General features: G+C 44.8%; 1 protein-coding gene across 5 annotated transcripts in view; it reads right to left on the reverse strand.

Annotated features, from left to right (window-relative positions):
* The window catches only part of LOC137847972 (ubiquitin-associated protein 2-like), a 41,048-nt gene extending 22,699 nt beyond the window's left edge, over positions 1–18,349 (reverse strand). Inside the window, exon 1 of one of the 5 annotated variants that reach the window (XM_068666719.1) lies at positions 18,232–18,349. The gene's annotated coding sequence lies outside the window, so the exon portion shown is untranslated. Of the gene's footprint in view, positions 1–17,518; positions 17,542–17,859; positions 17,919–18,016; positions 18,143–18,231 lie in introns of those variants that run through there. The other 4 variants (XM_068666721.1, XM_068666720.1, XM_068666722.1 and 1 more) reach the window with 4 other exon arrangements.
* Positions 18,350–24,228: the final 5,879 nt, after the last annotated feature.

Raw genomic sequence — 24,228 nt, forward strand, 5'->3', positions numbered from 1 at the left:
TTTCTCTGCTTTCAATAGACAAAGCTCCTCTAAATACTGAGATCCACATTCTGGATGTGACTGGGGCACACACACACTAAAAAAAAAAAAAAGGAGGCTTTTATTTGTTTGTAAAGCATATGTTCAACTGCAGCACACACTTCAACACCCAGGCAATGCGTGGATGCAAAAGTGTTTTTTTCTCTCCTCCATAACACACGCTGAGCCACAGCTGTTTGAGCCATGTTTGTTTTTCCAGAGGAAAGAATACTTGAAGGAAAGATGAAGGCACAGAAATGTTTGAAACACTCCTGAAGGTGTGCAGCAAGATCAGCTTGCCAAGGGGAACAGGGCCAGACAGTCCAAGAGAATAACAGGATCTTTGAAGCAGATCCTATCCTTGCAGCCTATGGTAGCAGCACCAGGTCTGAAGATCCCATCAAGCCACCAAGGACATGCTATAACCCATTTCAGATGCATTAGCATCTGTTTCAGACTCAAACCACCCTAAAAAGCAGAAACGACAGCCAGCAGCAGGGCAATGTCACGCCACCAGCGGCTGGAGCTTCGAGCACCGGGTGGGGTGTTATTGTTAACACGATGGGGCTCAACACGAACACTGCCTCGCTCACACAGCAGTTGTCATAGCAATGAGTAGGGTATTACAAACCGAGGAACTTCATTTTAACTGCTGATCAAATGAGGAAAGAAGATTTGAGACAAAGACAATTCTTAATTAAACATCTGCTTAATAAAGATCAGGAAAATGTTCAGAGCAGCAGATGTTTCTGCTTCCATGTCAAGGTCTGGCTCAGTTCAGAAGTCCCTCATCAGCAGTTAATGCTTGACCTTGTAAACATGTCACAGCTCCAGTAAGGAGCCCAAAGAGCTGTATTTTGAAGAAATAGAGGCATTAGCAATAGAGGCACATTAAACAAAACAGGCCCCCTGAGCACAAAATGAGAAGAAAGCCTTAGAGACCAGACTTCCCAAAACTGTCATGTAAAGAAAGTAACCACACTTGCTTTCTTGACAGTTAAAAAAATTGCTTGTTTATATCAGTGGAAAAAGGTTTACAATCCAGTACCTCCAGAGGAAGATTGCCATTATATAAACAAAACCAAACAAAAATCAATTTACAAAAAAAAGTAACAGAATTGTTCAGAGCTATGTTTAGCTTCTCAAGCACAACAAAACTCAAATCTCAGCACTTCCTCCTAAAGCCAATAACTAGACTTAAAAACAAAAAGAAGGTCTTTTCAGAGGAAAATCATCCCAGATCTCAAGGTTGCTGTCTGTGCAGCAAACCTTTACAGATAAAGCAGCAGATAAATTATTGCATAATAAGCCGCCACCAGACTGGTGATGGAATGACAACAACTATTCTAGCACCCAGAAGGGGAAATGTTGGCAACACCCAACTTTTCTAGGACAAAGAAATCCTAGCCCTACACATCTGCACACCCAAGTCACATTCAAGAAGTTGCATTTTGGCTTTGGGTTTTTGAAAGAAGAGGGCGAAGAATCAATGAGTAACCAATCACATTATCCATGCAAAAAGCAGGTTTATGAAGCTATCATGATGCTTTCTTCGATCTTTTGTTCAAGTTTCCCTGGGCAAGAAATGAAGACTCCAGAAAGTCAGAAAAACTCGAGATGCACAGAATACCAATCGTCTTGAAGTGTGGCAGGCCCTGCAAGACGCAGTAAATCTGCTGCTGAACTTCCAGGGACAGGCCCAGCGCTGCAATACCACTGACTTTCAAGAACCCTTCCGAAGTTAAATACTCACTTCCATCAGCTGAACAAAACATTTGCAGTTTCAATTCTTTTCCTGAGGCAGTCTCAAAAAAGTTATTTTCTTGACTCTGGACAGGGAGCTGTGATGAAGAACACTGCAGAAATCTGCGTGAACACCTTAGAAGCGCGATTGCTTTTTTATGCTCTAATCACAAAGCTACTCAGTCAAGAATTTCATGCAACGACAGGGCTGGAAAAAGGCTGCAGGACACTGCTTTATGATGGCATGGCTGCCATACCTGTACAATTAGGCCAGATTTTATTGCCACAGCAGTAGCATGACATGACCATGAGGAAAAAGCATGGGGATAAAACTGGCTGCTAAGCATTGATGCAATGCATTTCCCTCAAGTGCTGTTGTCTAAAGAACTTCACTACTTTTATTATGGCTTGAAAGGGAAAAAGAGTTTGCTAGAGTCAGATGTTCAGGAAGAGTGCTGATTACTCAAGGTCTGTAGTGCCCCAAGCCATCAATACCAAACCTGAGCTCGTGGATCCTGAGAGGGTTCCTGTCTCATTTTACCTTTCTTCTGCAGTAAATAGGAAGAATAATGATGGCCAGGAGTAGACCTCCATCACCGGCAGAGTACAATTTCTGTCTCTTTGGTCCTCTCTTACGTTTCACCACAAGACAAGGACTTGAGGACTGCTGGGAGTGGCCAGCAGTCAGTCCAAGTACAAACAAAAACCTAACAGATACACTTCCAGTTGTCACGTTCACAAAGCTTATAGAACAGGCTGTTGCATTACCAGTACCCACCTTTCTTAAAAGCCACCGAGTTGTTGTTTGAAATTACTATTCTGCATCAGACTCAGTAAATTTGTAATTAGCTAAGAGCACATCCCTGATCTACAAGAATTGATCACTCCTCAAAAGATCAAAAAATAAAAAAAATTATCTCAAGGCTTACTGTTCCTAAGAAAGTGTTATGGAAAGGAAGACAAATACAGGAATAGGTACTGCAAATAAAAGAACAGACAGCACTTTTTTGGAAGAGAGCAGTGCTCAGTCTTCAAAAGACTGGAGATGTGTAAAGGCTGCTCACGTACCTGGTGCCACTCTGAAAAGACTGATGTGGTAGGGGCACTGAACAGTGCATGTTTTTCACCAGCAGAGCAGGTTTCAGTCACAGAGTTAAGTAATACCATTAATATTAAAAAAAAAAAAAGCTAATCTCATAATATTAATCTTTGCTATTATCCTAGTGTCTCTGCCTAACAGACGCTGTTTTACATTTTAGTATGTGCTGGTGATTATCCAAGCTTTAATAAAAATCTGCCAGCTGTATCCAATAAACATTGAGTGGACTTGTCTTCATCATTTCTTCATAAATATTCAAACTTCAGAAGCAACAAGCACTCTTATTCACACAGAAACTTTCGAAGGAGGAATCTACATTTCCCCAAATTTTCATAGATCAGAAAAGAAAAACAAGACAACTACACTAGAAATAAGAAAAAACATGATCGACTTCTGTCCAGGACTTCATCTTTTGTACAACCAACATAATCTTCAGACTGCTAAGAAAAAAAAAAAAAGAGGGTATCAGAACCTACCCAGCCTCACTGCTGTCAGAGGACAACACTCAGTAGTGACCCTGCAGAGCCAAGAGGCACAAAGTACCGTACAAGATTCAGAGGACTTGGCCCAATGCTTCAGGTATCGATTACCTCCAAAGTCACTACTCTCATCTTCTGTTGCCATTCTGCTAGAAGAATGCCACTTAAGACAGCAGCTGGCTGGGCTTCCACACACAGGAAGAATCAAGTATTGCTCCCTGCCCTAATTATTTATATGGGATAACTATATTTATCCCGTGTTTGCGAGGATTTGCGAGATGCATTAGTTATCAGCACTTACCATTGGCTGTAATGAAGCTTTAAGAAACGACCCAGAAAGACTTAATTGCATGTTATTTCCCATCTAAGCACCACTCTCAGGTCTATCCAAACCAGACAATCTTGCTAGACCATAGCAAAGACCAGACCACAAAATGGGGTAGGAGCAAGCTCACTTCTGAACTATGATTTTCTGCTGAGGAGTATTTTAAGGAAGGTCCTTTCCTGGTATTCTAGAACCTGAAGAAAACTTTAAATAGTTTCCTGTTGTCTTTGATGGAAGGACCTCATTTCTTGTCCTTTATCACAAGAACAGCTTTTCTTATGTTAACCCTCTCTACAAACTACAAGAGGAAAAGCTAATCTGTTCCTTCACTGATCACACTCTGCTTTCCTATTGTTAGGCTATGAAAATAGCAAAAAATGCTGGCTAAGTCAATACACAGCATACTCACTGTTCATCCCATTGCTACTACATTTAGCGGTGAAGAACCAACAGTATTTACAAATCTCTTCACGTCTCTTTCTCTGAGTTTGTCCCCCACAAAAGAAAAAAATGCATGTCAGTGAAGGAACAATGAAAAGGAAAACCCCCTGGTGTTTTCTCTAACATTTCCTGAGTAATGTCCAGTAAAAGCAAACTGTGTCTTCAACTTCACGCAAAGAAGCTTATCGCAGAACAGTACTGAAGCCTCCTCAACCCCTGCAATAAATACTCAGATTGAATTAGATGATACATTACAAGGAGGCCTGTAAAAAAAATTAACTAGTACTTCACAAAAAGAAAGCTTTATTGCAGCTGAGGAAAAACCGAACTGGCAGGTTTGTCAGGGTTGAAAATCATTACACTGTGCAGAGAGAACTCACACAGCCTTGCTGAAGTCACACACAAGCTGAGGACAGCTAAGCAGAGTTTGGGACAAAAACCCATGGCCACAGTTTTAGTTTCACTACACGATTTCAACCAACTGGTTGTATATTAGTTCCACGTGCAGCAAAGGGAGAACCTAAAACATTTGTACCATTAAAACTCAAGTTTCACCTTTCCATCTAACACCACACAACTGCAAACCCTCTCCAGAAATGGCACTCCTGCTTCCCTCCTCCTTAACCACATAATATTGCTACTTCCCTTCCATCAGTCTAATGATTGTGCAGCTGCAAAGTGAGCTGACCCAAGAGCAAACTAAACCCTCTAAAAACAAAATAGCGGGGCAGTTGGATAAGCTTACCAAATGGAAAACTATGTGGCTATGCAACTGCTCAATCTGACACACGGGATAGGGAATGAGGTCACGGGGAAATGGGGAACATGCATCTCAGCAGCCACGCGCCCTTATCATGTATGTAAAGAGCAACGTTTCACATTTTGTCTTCATGGGATCCTGAACAGCGAGACTTTATCCTGATCCTGCCCTCTGCACACAAAAAAAAAAATCATTAAAGTAACTTGTAAACTATTTGAAACATGAAAAATTCACAGGAAGGGACTTTGCCAGCAGGGTGACCTTGAATATATTGCTATTTTGCAGCATATACAGTCTTTGGATCGACAGTGAGAAAACAGATGTTCATCACCTTTCCTGAGGAGCAATCCTTTGTGCCCAGCCTCCTGGATGCCTGTTAGTATTCACTTGTTGTGAGGAACAATCTCGTAAGACTTTGGAGGTGCTCCTATCCAACAAAAAAGGAAGATACCAACCAACATCAGGACAGTTCGCCTACCACAACACATGTCCATCTAGAAGTCAGTCCTCTCCCCTCATCACACAAGCATCTTTCTGCATTCGGTTTCAGACACTAAATCTAACAACTCAAACTATCCTAAAGCAATTTAACCAGCAATCTTTAATGACTCTGTATAGAAGGCTGAGTTTTCAGTGCTTTTGCTGGTCATCTTGACATGCCCCTTCACAGGTCTAACAGGCCTAACATCCATCCCTCCTCCACCTAAAGCCCTACCTCAGAAAGGCTCGCTTCCTCCACCAGCTCATTAACTCACTGCAGGCCCTGCACAGGGAGGGAGGCAGCAAGCCAGACAGACAGACGTGTCTTGAAAGACAGGGCTGGCTGCCCTGGAAGGTCTTCACATGGCTCCTTCCAAAGGCTGCTTACTGCAGACTAATAATTTGTACAGCTTTCTTCTATTCTCTTTGAGATGAGCTCAGGGGTCAGCTAGAAGCCTGGGTGAACTCAGGACACACACACACACACACAGAGGTGAGGAGACAGCTGCAGAGCGTGAACCAGACAAGTTATGGATGTTCTCTTCATAGACTACATGTAAAGGATGTATGATCTCAGGTCACGCTCTGGTGCACCGTGGCGTGTTCCTCTATTAACTGCGACTGACTTGTCTCAAAACCACTGTGACCCACACCTCTAGTAACAGTGTCAGCAGGATGCTTTCAAAGCAGTTTAAGTGTGGTTAACATTAGGGCACAACGCAAGACATAAGAACGCATCAAGGACACCTCAGGCTTACATCTGTCAGTCCCACCAACTGGAAGGCACAGCAGTTAAACAAGCTTTTGGTGGATCTCCTACCTATCAATCGCTACCATTACCACCACGTTATCTGTACCCACAAGATGAGTAGTTCATGAAACAGCTAACACAAAAGACCAGCTGTTAAATCACAACAACAAAAAATAACTTAACTCGGAAAGTTAATCATAGTTAAAACTGGTACCAGAACTAAAGAAGATGCTGAACTGCCACAGGGGAGGAAAGGACAAGTATTCAGGACTGTCAGCTTTGGCTACTGAACTTCAGAAAGGTGCATTGCAGTGATTTGCTCCCGTAAAACGGCCCATATCTAAACAGCCCCCCAGATTAACCCCATTTTACACACTCAAACAGCCCCGTAAGACTCAGGGTGAAAGCCAGGCACTCCAAGCAGCAGAAAGAAGCAGCTAACACGAGCTGGCAGCCGGGCCACCATGCAGACCCCAGCATTTGCTCTGAGCAGGGTCCCATCACCGCGGTGGCGTGCAGGGAGTGGTGCTGGCTGCAGGGCATGGTGCTGCCAAATCACGACCTCGGTCCGTGCTCTCCCTGCCCCCTCCAGCTGCCTCCCGCGTCGCTGCACCGCGCTTCTCCTGGAACAGCTTCCAAAGGAATTCTCTGAATAGAAACAGATACAAGCAGCAGGGCTAAAAATAGACAAGTACGAGCTGAGACATTTATGACGTCCCCAAACTGGTGGAAACACGCTCAACTGCCTCAAAAAAAGGGGCACCGAGTTGTTTCACACTGCAACAAACGCCGAGGAACAAAGTAGGGAGTGCCACCAAGAAGCGAGCTGGAAGGGGAGGGGGGAATTCTGACTTGCAACACCGTCATCAGATCACGTTACAGCGCTCGAGACAAAAAGCAATGGTTAAATTACAAACCACAAGTGAAATAAAAGCAAATGCACAAAGTAACCCATGAGGCTGCTCCTCTGAAAAGGCATTAAAACCTCCCAATATCAGACTTTGGAGCCTAGCTTCAGAGTTTTGGTGGCAACACTGAAGAGCTCAGATGTAATTCGTACGTCTCTACCAAACCCTGCTTCTTGAACTAGATCCTCGGGGAAAAATCAGCAAGACTGATACTTGTGGAATACTCACATTCAAAAAAACAATGTAAACCAGGAGTCTCGCTGACAAAAAAAATCCTTTGAATACAGCAGGATACTCCTGAATATGTTCCTGTAACTTCCCCAAGATCGTATTTCACAGGGGTCATCTTAAGCAAGAGAAGAATCCACCAGAATAAAAACTTTGACTGACTTATACCATACGTCACTCAGTAAACAATAAAATAACAATAAAAAGTTGTATCATCTGGAATAAAAAGTTCCAGAAGGAAGAAAAGAAACAATAGTTTCTAAGGCAGCATTAAAAGTTTCCTTCCTCAACTATCTTAAGCTTTTACTGTGCATAAAAACCTGATGAAAACTCATGGCCGTTTGGTCCAACTGGAAAAAAAAAACATCTTTAGAAGTCTTTTAGCCCCATACTCACTGTTCCAGCCTCCCACTGTCTTTTTTTTTTTTTTTTTTTACCTGTCTTGGCTGCCACTCACTTTCTGCCTGCAGCAGGAGGCTCTCACTCCCCTCACCAAACCTCCCCAAGCCACTCCAGTTCACAACACAGGTGGAGAATCGGCACAGAATCCTGGATTTTGCAAAACGTGTGGTTTTTTTTCTTCATTCCAAAACATTCTTTCTATAAATGGACCATTACGAATTTGTTTTTGGAATTAATTTATTCACTTGTTTTCATAAAGCTTACTTTCTATTTCAACTGTGTCTTCTTGCATTTTGCAGGATCATTTATCACAGCACTGGCTCTGCAGAGGTATGCCAACTTCTCACTGTACAACACATTAAAATGCCCAGGATGCATTTTCTAGAACATCCTCAGAAGGCATTAGCCACCTGTCTATTTTACCAACCATCCAAGAGACCAAGTACTGTGCTGCAAGATCAAGTCACTTTTGACAGAAGTGGGCTCTTCACATCTTGGTTTCTGAACCAGCTAGTAGCTTATTCATATTAAGTGCAGCACCTCGCCCTTAGCACACACGTGAGCCCTGAGATTGCATCTGGAATATACACACTGTTAATTGCAGCACACAACTCTAGCAACAGCATTTAAATATTACAGGTATCAGCTTTAGCTATTATACGGTACCTATAAAAACATCACTGAACAAATGCTTTGGCAGTGACAGTCTTTAAAACCATTTCAGCAGATGTGTTGTAAACACCGATTTCACCCTAACAAAACAAAAAGCTGTACAGATGTGAATGGCAAGCAAGGGATGAGCAAGGGATAAGCAAGATAAAACATTACAAGTTTTAAAAGTTGCATTACAAGCTTAAGTAGCAGTTGTTTAATCACCGCAATAATTTTCAGCCATTTACGGAATGTTATGTAGAAATCCTAGCACAACATGGGACTGTTACTTTCTGTAAAAGCCACGATGACACTGTAAATAAATTAAGAAAGCAATGGTAGGTAAGTTTAAAATGCAAAACATTTTAAAGATGGTCTCAATTTAACACAAGGGCCATTTTCATGTTCCATGTGCACGCTGCGCAAAATACGGCTTTTTGAAAACTAGTGAGGACAAGCTGACACATGGTGAAGGTAAGTTACAATTGAGAGATCAAAAAAAAGCAATTCACCATTTCACATGCCTCCCCCGCTAACAGCAAGAACCTTGAAAAGTCTACTTATCTAAGAAGGCAGCATTCACCCAAAGCTGCAATCAGCAACAAGTGAAATATTAAAAAGTTACTGTCACCATTTGGGCATCTGCAGGGGCTTGGGGGTGCTCGCAAGGATGGGGGCCTCAGACGTGCAGGTACTGCCCTTTTGGTCTCTTTCCTTTGTCTAAAACCTGGACAACAATGCTTGCCAAATCTTCTGCTGTGCTCTAAAACTCTAGGGCAGACAGTATTAGCATGCCCAGAGCTTTGACATTCCAAAAAGAACCTTGAGTTTTTGAGATTTGTTGCCACGGAAGTTCCTGTGAGATCACAGCTACATCACATCACAGGAAGTTTCTCCCCAGGCTGGAATACAAGAACAGCAGAATGTGATGAAGCCGCTCTCAAGACATTGCATCTGAGAACAGCAATTTTAAGGAGAAACAAATTTTACTTCCACTTATTCATGCAAGCCATTTGAAGAGTTATGAACACATCCAACGGAAACATTACACCCTTTGCAGATTTTTTTTTCCAGAAAAAGAAGGAAAAAGCATGTTTAAATAGATTATCTTGTTCCCATAGCCAGAGACATACGGCAACTTCCGTTGAATCATTTTAAGTTGTCCAAATTCTACACATGATGAATAAAAGCCAGAAAATTCCCAGAAAGTTAAGCTTCAAGAGTAAGGCCTTCCACATGAGGTAGGCATTAATGTATATTCAAATGTGCAAGAACTTTTGAGAACAAAAACCTTTGTCCAGTTGAATTGTCACAATTCCCATCAAATTAAAAAAAAAAGTAAAACAGAGCCCAAAGAATGCAACTGAATTGGGTCAGAAGAAAAACTAGGGTTAAACCTGGGGAGTCAAAAAAATCAACCCCACATACTCGTGGATCCACAAAAGGTTGTAATTTTACTTTATAGGCAACTAAAAATAAACCAATGTTTATCTGGGACTCACTTGTCAGTGAAGATTTCAACACAGTGAAATACAAGTTGTTGTTTAAAAGCTAAAGTATACTGATGTCAATCTAAAGTTTGTTCACTGTAAACAAGTATTTCTTTGGCCAAACTTCCCAAATCTTCAGTCAAATATCCAATTGCTGTGTAAGACTTGAAAGCTTCAATTCCCCAAAAAAAACAAAATTACTCCTCATTACCAGAAATCACCTTTTGTCATCACAAAAATTTTTATTTTTAAGGCACAATTTAATACTTTTTTTTCTTCCTACTACCTTTAGTCTTTGATACAGGAAAGTATGATAGTGTTATAGTTAGCTTTCAGATTCTTGGAGCTGAAATGTTTTGGATTTAAATACAATTGGAAAATATTCATGACGTCATGGATATTTTTTTTACACCAGTCCTAAGCACAATAAAATCTTCATTTTACACAGCTTTAGAAAAAATAAACTGATGGCTTCCTTCACTTTTTTTTTTTTAATTTGGGTCATTTAAAAATAATACAACATCTGAAACAAAGGAGTAGATGCTGAACATCAGTATTTTAACAAAACCTGATACATCGCAGAAGCTGAACTACTCAGAAATCCAATTTAAAATAGGCCCTGGAAGAGGTAAATGCATCACTTCTTCCCAATTGGTCTTTGAGATTTCAAGACAGCAGAGCTCCCCTCTTCGCTAGTCATAAAATCCCATACTGATATAAATATATCCCAACACACCTTTGGAAAAAACAGCCTAGTATAAAGCTCTATTTTCGGTCTTTCATGCATTGCCTTCAGCTGGATGTTTTCAGACTTCAGCTACGATAAAGCAAGTAGGGTTTAGATGCACGTTTTGGCAAAGCTTTGCAGTTTGAGCTCTGCTTACATGAGGTCACTTCACATGGCAGAGAAATTGCGAAGTCTGAAGTCAAGATTCTTCAGGAAATGTAAGAGGTGGTTAAGGTCTTGTCTTAGTAAACAGAGGACTGAGTGAGTCTCTAAATGGAGCTGGCTTTCCCCACCATGAGAATGCCAGGAGAGAGCACTTATCCCTTCCCCTTCAGCACTTCTCCCTCGGAAGAGAACAAAGGGATTATCTTAAATACATATATTTAAGATGTATTTCACAGTATGTCTGCTCACGTACAAACTTCTAGGAAAAAGGCAACTCATCAGTGCTGTGCTAAACACACATAAAAGCAGAACAAAAATGCACTTACAGAAATACCAGGAAAAATAAGGTACAAAGCAAGGCCTTAACTTTCCAGCTGGTATTACTGTAGCCCAGCTGCGACACAGCTACACACTGAGCAACACTGGTTCATTGCTCTCTACAGCTACCTGAAAGGTGTGGGAAGCTGGGGGTCAGCCTCTTCTCACAGTTAATTAGTGATAGGACTAGAGGGAACAGCCTCAAGTTGCACCAGGGGAGGTTCAGGCTAGAAATGAGGAGACATTTCTGCTCAGAAAGAGCAGTCAGGCACTGGGACGGGTTGCCCAGGGAGGTGGTGGAGTCACCATCCCTGGGGATGTTCAACGAAAGGTTGGACGTGGTGCTTAGGGACAGGATTTAGTGGGTGACTGTGGTGGTAGGGGTACAGTTGGACCAGATGATCTTGGAGGGCTTTTAATATCCTTAATGATTCTGTGATTCTAATACACAGTTGCAGGACCAAGTATTTCACTAGGCCAATGTAAGAAGGGGTGCAGAGAAGAGTTTCCCCTCTTCCTCCTGCCCAGGTGTGCCAGCAGGGCTCCCTATTCCCATATTATTTCATTACTAACTTTCAGGGCAACTCATCAAAGCAGGAATTTTGTTTGTTTGCTGAGACACACCTAAAGCTCCCCGGCACTAATGAATCTGTTTCTGCTGCAAGGAGCCAGACTCTGGATAATTTGAGCAAATCAAAGTAGAAACCCATCCTATCAGCGATCAAACCAAACTCTTCCCCCATCCCAAACCTGTTGCGTAACCACCCCAAGCCACATCCTCCTCCTGCTCACCCACACTCCACTTGTTGCTTCTCTCCCTCAACACGTTGCCTTAAGACCTGTTTAGTCAGAGGGAAAACACCATCAAAAGAGCATTCCAGCGACAGATCTCAACTTCTCTCTTACACAGTGCAGCAACTGGAAGGGGTGGAGGAGCCGCACATCATCCCGCAGTTGGGGTCTGTTGATAAAGGCACCTGTAACAGTAAAACCAGTTCCCGGCCACCCACCTCTCCCTCAGGTCCTGATGAGGGAAATGACGACGGCTCCAGCTGCCACGCTCCCCCATTTGTTCTCTCCTGCGGCCAGTTCCCATCCCAACCAGCCACTTAGCCTGTGCTAGGTGGAAAAGCTTTTCGTTACCACAGCCTGACTCAATGTTCAAAACCTGCTTGTTCTGGCCTGCAAGGTAAGATGCGTCACTCAGTGTGTTTTAATGCTCAAATTTTGCTTAGATATTAAAATCAGCTGAAAAGGGAGAGTTCTGAGGTTCCTTGCCCTATGTTTGATCATATTTTCCAATAAACAGGTCATTTCACAACTACAGAAGCTTAGGATGCCTTCTATTGAAGAGTTATTTTAATGGATTTGTTTACTGAGATGAAATAAAGAAGTTAAAAAAAATTCTCTTCACTCACTCCCATGACTCAAGCACTCCCCAATAATCAACAGAATCAGCAAGGGAGATAAAGCATAAATATTTGAGGAAAGTTTCGTAGCAGAAACTAAATCTCACTGAGGTTTCATTTCAGAGGACTACACAAAAAGGGCTGTCCCATCTTTTCTCAGATTCAAGATCCCCAACTATTAAATACTTTTAGCCATCTAACTTTGTTTTAACCTTTGTCTACAGCTGGGAAGGGGGGTCCTTGGGTTTGGGGGAAGATGGCTGCATTTGCAAGAACTGGAAGAATAGGTCAATCCAGTTCACTCTTATTTTACTTGTCTAATTCTGAAAAGTTTCGGCTTTATGCTCATTAAAAAGTAATTTCAAAAGCTATGTTGACACACAGAGCTTCATAAAACAGGCTGCTCGGTATACAGAAGTACAAAAAGAACTCACCCTAACCTTTTGCAAAAGGTAAGTGCACATTAAACCCTCATTTACAAAGCATGCAATTCCTAGACAGAACATACGTGGGACTTGGGCAATGTTATCACTCCCAGACGATCAAATGTTTGACCCATTTCCCTCACAGAACTGCTGAATTACAGCCCTCAGATCAGCTAGCACCGAGACACCCAATTACCCCTTATTTACAAGCAAAGAAATCACTCCGATTTAAAATACCTTACTGCGTTTTCACAGCATTTTCCTACACTCATCTCCAGCGCCCACTCAACTTTCCACCTGCAAGCAGTCACGGATGACTGTTACCACCGCCCCTCCTAAACTCCATCCCTAATCCACCGCCTTCTCAAAGGCGTGCAGGAACAGATGGCATTGGTTTGCCCGAAGGACTACGGATTTGTCAAGCAGTTGAACCCAGAGAAGGCAAAGCTTGAGGGGGATGTCATCACTGCGTACACAAACCTGAAGGGATGGTGGAAAGACAAAGCCAGGCTCTTTTTGGTGCCCAGTGCCAGGACAAGAGGGAATGGACACAAGCTGGAACACAGGAGGCTCCGTCTGCACAAAATGAAATGGGTTTTCACTGCACAGGTGCCAGAGCACTGGAACGGGTGGCCCCAAGAGGTTGAGGAGCCTCCCTGCTTGGAGACCTTCAAAAGCCACCTGGACGTGGTCCTACCAGCCTGCTGTAGGTGACCTGCTTCAGCAGGGGGTTGGACCAGGTCATCTCCAGACACTCGCTGCCAACCTCAGCCAGTCTGTGGCTGGGTGAAGAAAGAAAAGAGAAGGAAGCCTTAAAACTGGAAAGCTGTTATCAAAAACGCCCCAGAAGCAGCTTCATTTGAGACAACTCTTAAGCTCCAGCAACTCTGCTCAGACAGTCACAAGGAAAAGTGAAAGCCTAATCATATCTGCAATTAAACACGGCAGTGCGAGAGTCATTAGGACTTTAATCCAGCAACACATCAAGAGATGAAACAGTAGTCAATGAAGACTGGAGTACACGTATACAGTTGTGAGGAATTGCATATTTGCAATGATAACAGAACTATTCGAGAAAGATAACACATCTTTTCCTAAGATGCAAAGCAAAGTTCCTGGATATGGCTGTTATCTGAACATCAAGAGGCAGCAAAGAAACCCAACAGGTTGAGGACATGTATCAGGAGCCAGGAACTTTTCTCAAACACTTGAAACAACTTCGTTAACTTGCCTCCACCAAGCCCATAACACCGGATTTCAATTTTAACACCGAATTTCAGACGGCTACCCCTTGGCACCTCACCCACGTTAAAAACACTCAAATCCATTCAGTGGCTATCAAGGGGAAGCAAAACACAAGGTCAGGAAGCACAGCACTGCTCCTCCTCATCATGTTCAGGCACCCAGGGTTGACACCTGTAAGTCTGGTCATCCATATTCATCTTAAAATGGATCACAAGTCAGAGCTCTGAAGAACGTAGGACTGAAAGCTGGAATTAAAGCCCATCAGCAGAACACATCTGTCCCTTGGGGTACCACCCCTCAAAAGCATGGAGGCACAACTTCTCAAGCACAGTCCTATATGTGCTCTGTATGCACAGCCTGATAGCAGAGCAGGGCTTGGCAGCGGGGTGCCTTGTGCATTCACACTGCTAGAACAGCATCTAAGACAACAGGCACTTTTTTAAATTAAGAAAGAAAATGCAGAATTTCAAAGAGAAAAGACATCAGTGGTTGCCTCCAAGAACAGGGAAACACGCAGTGTGATAATACAAAATATCAGTCTAGTGTTTACCATAAAATAGCCGTGATTCAGTTAACATTTAGAACCAAACAGAAAGAGGAAACAGAGAAGATTTAAAAGCCATATGCTCTATTCCACATTATTATATCCACTATTCTCAAAATACTTGTCATTAAATAGTTTTCTCAAAAGCAATCTCAATATAGTCTCTAAAGGATCACCCTCTGAATACCTACTTCTAGGAACAACATTGTAGTCAAGGAAAATAGAACTGAAGTGTTCTAGATGAGACCTATGCCACACAGCAACACTGCAGAAAGACTTCCTCTCTACGCAGCTAACCATTAACAATACTTAGAAACACGGGCAAAGCTACAGAATTCAAACTTAACACCTTTGACCACGGGGCTGCCTAACACAGTAATAAAAACTTTAATTAAACTGGGTTAGAAAAGTGCGAATCTGATGGCTCAGATCTGGAGGTTAGGAAGAAAGTATCTGTGCTGTCTTCACATAACTTTGGAGTTAAATACTAAATGACTCTGGAAAATAAATTCTGCCAAACCTGCATCTTCTGCAGAGCTGAAATAAACTGCGTTTCCTGTGTGACAAAGAAAAAAACAAACAATAACAAACAAGTTCACCATACGAGTACAACTAAGGGCAAACCGTAAGTTTTGCAAAAGATCAAAGCTCCCTCAACATGAGAAACATTTCATTGGTTTTAACTCAAAATTGCTATGCTTAACCAGGTTAGGGACTCCTCCAAGCTCACCTGCTGGAAGACCTGATTTAACAAGCTGGGAAGGGAAGGGAAAAACGCTCGACAAGTTTCTTCAAAAGAAGCCACAGAATCTTGCAGCTCCCACAAAGACAACTGGACAATAGAATTACTGCAAGGGAATTGAGAGTTACAAACAACTCTGCCCAATGGAGCTGTGCAAAGTTGGTCACATAACCTGTATCTTGCCAGCTCTACAATCTGGAGAGAACACCAACAAAACAACACGCTCAGCAAGAGTTAAGATGCAGTAAAAGCAAGCTGAGCAAGCCATGAGATCTCAGGCAGAGTGTACCAGCTTTAGTCTGTCTGCAGCCACTGTTCACTCCTCACAGTACTGAGAAGTCATGGGGGGAAAAGGGCTGAAGGTAACGCACTTGTGAAATAGATTGCAAGAGCCCCCGGGTGGACTGGGAGTTCTGACAGTTGGCTGTCCAAAATTAAAGTGTGGCCTTTCATGTTAGAGCAAAGCAGAGAAACCTTTTGTAAATTTTTTTGGAAAATGTGAACCTTAAGTAATTGCAGAGGAGCTTCTTCACAACCTTTCATTCCACCTTGCATTTTAAAGAGCAAAAGGTGTTTAGGGAAGCTGTATGAAAGACAGTACAAGCCCAAACTAGGTCCCTGAAAAGCAAAGAGTACGCAATGGGCTACCAGCGAGCAGACTGCATCGGAAAAATAAAATAAATAAAAGCTCCAGCAGAAGGACAACACTGAAATAGGTGTTACTTGTATCTCCTCTAGCTCCTTCTATTCACTAGTTTTGAAGCATACAAATATAACACCAAGTTTCTTTTCATCTGTCATCTAATGAGGAGGACAAGTCACTGGGCTTCTCTTTTACCAAGGTCATATGAGGCTGCTGCAAATCTGAAAGCAGGACACACTTTTTCAGAGTCCTGCTCCTGTGCTTTTATCAAACAAGATCAAAGATAAAAAGATAAATAAAAGGTATATATTTGTCAAAGAGTAAGAAAACAAAGAACCTATTGGTATTAAGCAGTACCAAAACTGTAAGTAAATACTACTAGAAACACTAATAATTACCAGACTATTAATATGCCATGATATGTACATTTCTGAAGCACTATTAATCGGCATATTATTCTGCTGTGATCACTATCACTAGGGGGACACCAGCAACAAAAATAAAACAAAGCAAAAATGGTATTTAACGAGGAAAACATCATGTAAAAGTCCATGAAAGAAATAGAAAACATCAAGAATTACTTCTACAACTCCAAAAAAAAAAAAAAAGGATAACTAAAAAAAATAAAAACAAGAAACAGCAGATTCTAGTAAATGGCAAGATTTTGCTGATGGGATTTTTCTTAGCTTCCCTCTAGGTTGTAGCAGTAAATCAAACTCCAATCTGGAACAGTCAAATACTTTTGCAACTCACGGCACCAGTAGCTTTTTCGAAGCCCGGCCAAAACAATGCAAGTGAAACTGCCTACATTCCTGAATTTCTCTGGTTTTGTTTTTATTAAAGAATTTTGTAATCAATAGGCTGATAAAAGTGCAGCTAGAATAAAGGAGAACAGAGCTTGCCCAATTCCCACTCCTCCCTCCCTCCTTGAAGTTCCCAAAAGCTCGCCCATTTTCCAGACTACACATCAACATCAGTTTACACCAGTTAATCCAGTTCCTCCGTGTAACCCTCCACGAGTCCCAAAACATCATTAACGCTGCAAGCTGACTGAGCCTCCCTTGCTCCAAAGTTACCTAGGGTAAGGTTAAAAATAAAATTCCTTAAACAAGTTGGGTCAAACCACCACCACCAGAGAGCTCAGGCTGAGGCACAAATACTGAGTCAGTCAGGTAGGAATCCTGAACCCCAGATCCCTCCGGAGAACGCGGTACAACTGCGGGAACCGCTGAAGGAAGGAGTGTGGGGGGGGGAGGCTGGTAAATATGAAAAATAAATAAATAAATAGATAGATAGATAAATAAATAAACGAAAAGGGGCCGAGCTGCTGCCGCTCGCCGTGCAGGGCTCCATTTCAGCGGAAAGTGCAACTCCTCCGGGCCTGCACATCCTCCCAACCTCAACCCCCCCCAAACCCCCCCCCCCACCTCACCTCCCTCGCATCCAGCTCCGATTTCTGCCCTTGGAAAATAAATAAATAAATAAATAAATAATAAATAAAATAAATAAAATAAAATAAAATCACCTCGACCTCCTGGTGGCCGTTTGCTCCCTGCGGTCACCACCGGCTCCAGCCGGGAGCACCGGGCCCTGTACACCCCCCCCACCCCCCCCCCCCAACCACCACCACCACCACCACCACCACACGGGCCCTGCCTCAGCTCCTGCTCCCGGCTCCCCCCCCCCACACACACAGCCCCCGGGGCGATGGGGGACACCTCACCCCGCCACCCCAAACCCCGAGGAGACCCCCGGCAGAGAGACCCCCACAAAATGGAGCGGGGTTGGGTTGGGTTTGGGGAGGGGAGGAGGGGGGGGGGGGGCTCCCCCTGCTGAGCCCCCCTCAGAGCCGGGCCCGAGCGTTACCGAGCGGCGCCGGACGTTACCGAACCGCGCGGCGGTTACGTGAGGGGAGGGGGGAGCGGGAGGGGAGGGAGAGGGGAGGGGGGTGGAGGAGGAGGAGGAGGGGGGGGGGGGAAGGAGGGGGGGGTTGGCGCGCGCTGCCCCCCCCCCCCCCCGGTACCTGCCCAATGTGCTCACAAAGCAGCAGCGCCCACCGCCGTCACGTGACCTCGCCTCCACGCGCGCGCCTCTCTCTCTCTCTCCCCCCCCTCCTCCTCCTCGTCCTCGTCACGTGACGCCGCACGCGCGCCTCTCCCCCCCCCCTCCCCTTTTTTTTTTTTAATCCCCCCCCCCCCCCCCCTCCCGCCGTCCCCGCGCGCCGCGGCCCTCACGCACCAGCAGCGCGCGCCCATCCGCCGGCCCTTCCGCCTCGCCCCCCCTCCCCGCCCCGGCACCACGTGAGCTAAGGCGAGGGGAAGCCCCGCCCCTTCCCCCGCACGTGACCGGGGCGCCGCCTGCTCCCGCGCGGCGGAAGGGGAGGGGTGGCCACGCCCCCTTCCTAGAGGGAGGGGGGAGGAGCGCAGGGGGGGGACCGTTAACGGCCGTAACGGGCAGTGAGGGGGGGGCGCCTCACGCGTCCCTGCTCCAAGCGCCCCCTAGCACCAATGTCACCACCAAGCCCTGTCCCCAAGCACCACGTCCAACCTCTCCTTCAACACCCCCAGGGACGGTGACGCCACCACCTCCCTGGGCAACCTGTCCCAGTGCCTGACTGCTCTTTCTGAGCAGAGATGTCTCCTCATTGCCAACCTGAACCTCCCCTGGCACAACTTGAGGCTGTTCCTTCTAGTCCTATCACTGGTTATCTGTGAGAAGAGGCTGACCCCCAGCTCCTCACAGCTTCCGTTCAGGTTGCTGTAGAAGCTCTGTCCCAAGCCTCCTCTTCTCCAGACTGAACACCCCCATTCCCTCATCCACTCCTCACAGGACTTGTGCTCCAGGCCCTTCACCAGCTTCACGGCCCTTCTCTGTACATGCTCCAGGCTCTCGATGTCCTTCTTGTAGCAAGGAACCCAAAACAACACAGCACTCAAGGTGCAGCCTCACCAGAGCAGAATACAGCAGGACGATCACCTCCCTGGTCTTGCTGGCTGCACTATTCCTCATACTATTCCTGAAACCAACACAAGCTCAGGGTTTTCCAGAGCCCTGCTGGTCCTTCTCCAGTTATTTCACTCCCAGAGGATTCACTGCAGACCCATTTGGTGTCCCAAGTTGTCCTCATGAACAGAAAATCAAAGGGTTCTGTTACTGCCACTTGCTATGCCTGCTGAGAGCAATGCTCAAACAGTGCAGAAATGGGAACCAGTTCTGCACTGATATTATTTGCAGTTAAACGCAGTTTAACCTCTATTATATTATATTGCACCTGTATTATGTGAAGTTAAAAATGGAGTGAAATCCAGCTGGCAACCGGTCCCAAGTGGTGTTCCCCACAAGTTGGTGTTGGGACCCATTTTCTTTAATGTCTTTATGGATGATTTGGACGAGGGAATTGCATGTACCCTCAGTAAGTTTGCCAATGACACCAAGCTGGGGGGAAGCATCAATCTGCTGCAGGGTAGGAAGGCCCTGCAGAGGGACCTGGACAGGTCGGATCGATGGGCAGAGGCCAGTGGGAGGATGTTCAACGTGGCTAAGTGCCGGCTCCTGCCCTTTGGTCACAACAACCCTGTCGTCCCCCTGCACTCTGGTTCCCAGCTGGATGCGGTGATCGTCCCCCTGTACTCTGCTCTGGTGAGGCCGCACCTCGAGTGCTGCGTTCAGCTTTGGGCCCCTCACAACAGGAAAAGACCTCGAGGGCCTGGAGCGTGTCCAGAGAAGGGTTGTGAAGCTGGTGAGGGTCCTGGAGCACAAGGCCTGTGAGAAGCAGCTGAGAGAACTGGGGGTGTTCAGTCTGGAGAAGAGGAGGCTCAGGACAGAGCTTATGGCTCTCTACAGCTACCTGAAAAGAAGGTGTGCGGAGCTGGGGGTCAGCCTCTGCTCACAGATAGCTAGCGATAGGACTACAGGGAACAGCCTCAAGTTGCACCAGGGGAGGTTCAGGTTGAAAATGAAGAGACATTTATCAGAAAGAGCAGTCAGGCACTGGGACAGGTTGCCCAGGGAGGTGGTGGAGTCACCGTCCCTGGGGTTGTTCAAGGAAAGATTGGACGTGGTGCTTGGGGACAGGGTTCAGTGGGTGACAGTGGTGGTAGGGGGACGGTTGGAGCAGATGATCCTGGAGGTATTTTTCCAACCTTAATGATTCTGCGATTCTATGATTTTTAAGCATTAGGCTCTTTGGCTGGGTTGAACACAGGGAGGCACCACATTGACATGGAGGATTCTCAGAAGCTGTCATGGCAAGGGATAGGTGCAACGCAGGAGGAAAAGGGAGAACAAGAGGATGCCAGAGACTGATGGAGAGCTGCGAGGGGGTGGCAGAGCAGAGCGTGTGGGAGCACTTGGTGCAGCTTCGGGCAGCGCCCCTGGGTAGAAATGGCAACCCCAGCTGCATGGTGACAGCAGAGGTGACAAGGCACTGAGGTAGTTTGACTCCCCAAGACGGGGAATTTCAGGTTCTGAGCCAGGAAAAGAGAGAAGTTGGATCCTTTCAAATTTATCCTGCTCTGCATTTTTAACACTGGGTTCTGTACCACGCCTCTGTTTGTCTGAAGTGTAGCAGATATACTGTCCTGATTTCAGTTAGAACAGAATTTTCTTCCTAGTAGCTGGTGGAATGCTGTGTTTTGGCTTGGGATGAGAAGAGTGCTGATAACACCCCGATGTTTTAATTGTTGCAGAGCAGTGCTTATACCAAGCCAAGGACATCTCAGCCTTTTGCTCTGTCCTGCCAACGGGCAGGCTGGGGGTGCAGTAAGAGCTGGGAGGGGACAGACCCAGGACAGGTGACCCAAACTAGCCCAAGGGGTATTCCATCCCATCTGGGGTCATGCTAAACAATATACAGGGGTGGCTAGCCAGGGGAAGGGGGCCGGACTGCTCAGGGTTAGGCTGGGCATCGGTCAGCGGGTGGTGAGCAATTGCATTGTGCATCACTTGTTTGTACACATTATTAGTAGTACTATTATCACCATTCTGTGATTGTATTATTATTATTATTATTATTATTATTATTGTTGTTGTTGTTATTGTTATTGTTATTGTTATTATTATTATTGTTATTATTATTTTCCTGTCTTATTAAACTGTTTTTATCTCAACTCACGGGCTTCACTTTCCATTTCTCTCCCCCGTCCCAGAGAGGGAGGTGGAGGGGGAGCAAACGGCTGCGTGGTGTTTAGCTGCCGGCCGGGTTAAACCACGACATATACCCTTCTGGCATTCCTTTGTCCTTCATGCTGGCATATTAAGGGAGGGCTTGCTTATTCTCAGTGGAATCAGTCCCTGTTTGGCTTTCTGCTGAGCAGGTGGGGTTGGTAAAGGTGACTGGAGCACACCAGGCAGCAGAATGTTTGTTCAGCCCCTGGCACCTCAATGGGTATATCCCCCGATTTCGACCTTTTCTGTGGTCTTATTTCCTTTGCTGCTGTTTCCTCATCCTCTGTCCCTTGACCTCCCTTGGCTCTCCACTTAAGTAGAGAGGGCATCAAATCTCGTTTTACCATAAGCAATACCTGAAAATTAATCGGTGTTGTTTGTGCTTCTGCCCTTTTAGCTTAGAGTACACAGATGTAGGTGGCCAGCATCCTGGACTGACCTTGTTGTTTATTACAACAAGATGGCAGGAGCTACACCAGTTCCTACAGGTTGGAAGCAGCAAGACCTCCCTATTCCCCATCTTCTCCCAGTAAAATACAGGTGCCCTTAGAGCTGAATTGAAATTCAGACCAAAGAGTGCACAGGTAGTGTTGATTCTCTGGAGGCAACTGTTGATATTTTGTTATATTACTGTTGGGGGGAGGGAATTAATTATAGCTCCAAACAAAGTTTCACAAGCTTTGTGACAAACATGTCTGCGGCTCCATAATCTGTGCGGATTTAATCAGTATTATTAGCATTTTTTCATCATGACTTGGCAATCCTTTGCTAATCAATATGGATATTTGATGTGCAGCATGCAACAACAAAGGCTGAGAGCTCTTGGGATGCTCTAGTCAGATGGTGTGGTGCCAGCTGGAGGACGTCTCCAAATATCACACGGAATCCAGCCTAGGAGCATTTGGAGTAAGAGAGAATTAAACAAGGATACCGGGACAAAAAGCATTGTAGACTTCTCTCCACTGTGCATGGAGTAAATGCAAATGAGAAGATGAAGTATTTCACTGCCAAAGCATCCAGAGGAGAGGAATGAAGGAATTCCTTTATTGTATTCCTTTGGGAGGCTGCAGTCAGAGACCCTTGCTCTGAACGTTCAGCACATCGGGGTTGGAAGAGGAGACCCTGCACTAAACACCGCAAAGGTTTGACCAGGCCTGGCAGGCAAACCTTACCTACTTAGCTATTTAACTCACTCCCCTCTGCCTATGTCAGCACTTTGTCTGCCATTTCAATGATTTGTGACCTTTTCAGTTTTCCAGCTACTAAAGAATAATCTTGTGAAGGTGCAAATCCCTCCAGACTGTATGTGTAAGCTTACTTCAGGCTTGCTTTTCTTAGTCACCTATGGCAGATTTCTTAAAATAGGCAGTCCTGAAAGAAGTCTCCTTGTTCACGGGCTGAAAAACACTAATTTGGTGCTTTGACATTCTACTTGCCAAAGGGGAAGGAGGGAAAAAAAAAACACTTATGTTAAGAATATCACCCTGTTACTGATTCAGAAGTCCATTCTACTTCTGCATTACAGACAGTAAGTGAAAACCATCTATTCATCAGGGGCTCAGGCTGCAAGTAGACCATCCCTCATCATGCTAACACTCACTTGTACTTTCTACACTATGCTACCCCTGTCTCTTGGACTGATCAGACAATTACTCCAGCTGAGCCGGAGTTCAGAGAAGGTTTTCACAACTTAGTCTGAAGTTTGTATTTCCTTTGTGCCTGTTCTTTTTTTTCCCAGTTTTATTACCTGATCTAATAAAAATACTGCTCTTCTCTGCAGATCGTTCTTACAGCCTTAACCTGTGACACCTGCATCAACTGCACTATCTGTCTCCAAAACGCTCTCTGGTAGCTTCAGAGAGCCGACGCAATCCAGTTATACTTAGATTCTGTAAGGAAGAGGCTCCATGTGAAGAAACCAAACTCAGGTTTGAGTTAAGTTTGTAGGGAATTAGGAATTCTCTCTGGTTATAGCAGAACAATTGAAAGTCTTGAATGCAAAGTAGAGTTGTGTTGAGATGTGTTACCCCTGAGTGTACCAGGGATTGCTGGTACGTGTAGACTTGGGGTGAAACTCCAAAGATGCTGTCTACAAATGGGATGTGGTGTATTTGACTGTGTTAATGTGTGTGTAGAAGCAAGGCTTCAGCAGCATTTGTACTGGAAAGAATAGCCATTTGAGTTGTGGAAGCAACTTCTAGCATAGATGCCGTTCATTGATTCACAGCATTAAGGGCAGAAAGGGTAATGATATCATTGTCTGGCCTTCATATAGCCCAGGCCATTAAAATTCCTAACATCTGTGGGCTGCATCACTCTGTCCTGTCTCAGCATCATCCTGGGAATTCGTGCTGGACTGCCCGATCCCCCTTCCAGGGTCAGTGTGTGCCTCGTCAGACCCTCTGCTGTAGGTGCTGCCTGCAGCCCTTGGTCCGGGTTTACCTTGTTGTTTGGCAGCATGAACAAGATGATGCACTTCCATGTGATGAGATTTTGGAATTGCTCAATACAACTGCCTTATCCCCCTTGTTCTCCTTTCCTCCAATCTTTTTCACAAAACACCTGCAGTGATTTTGTACTTACTGAGGAGACTTCAGCACATCCGAGCCTGATTCTGATCCTGCAGAACTCCGTGGTAAACGCCCATTTTGGGGAAGGATGTTGGCAGTTGTTATTCCATGCAGTGCATGCTCTAATGGTGAGTGCCGAGTTTGTTCTGTCAAACTCCCCAATTTAATTCTGTGACATGCTCACTGTTACCTTTATCAGCTAAATGATCTGAGAATTAAATAGGCTTTTTTTAACAAGACTTATTTTCCACACAACCCTGTTGCCTGGCATTAATTTTATGTCTAGCCTTGAATTCTCTATGAAGCAAGCCCCTTATCAGTTTTTCATTATTTTGCCTGTGACATCAAGGAAAGTATTCTGCAGGTATCTGGTCACCCTCTGTGCCCTGCTCGAACAGTGGCATGCTTCCAGCCTCTTAAAATTTCCCAAGATTAAAATTATCACAGTGAAGCCAGACATTTCCCTGGCCAGCTCTTAAAGAGCTCTTGGGTGTAGACA

The sequence above is a fragment of the Anas acuta genome, chromosome Z (genome assembly GCF_963932015.1).
Source record: "Anas acuta chromosome Z, bAnaAcu1.1, whole genome shotgun sequence".
Lineage (NCBI taxonomy): Eukaryota > Metazoa > Chordata > Aves > Anseriformes > Anatidae > Anas > Anas acuta.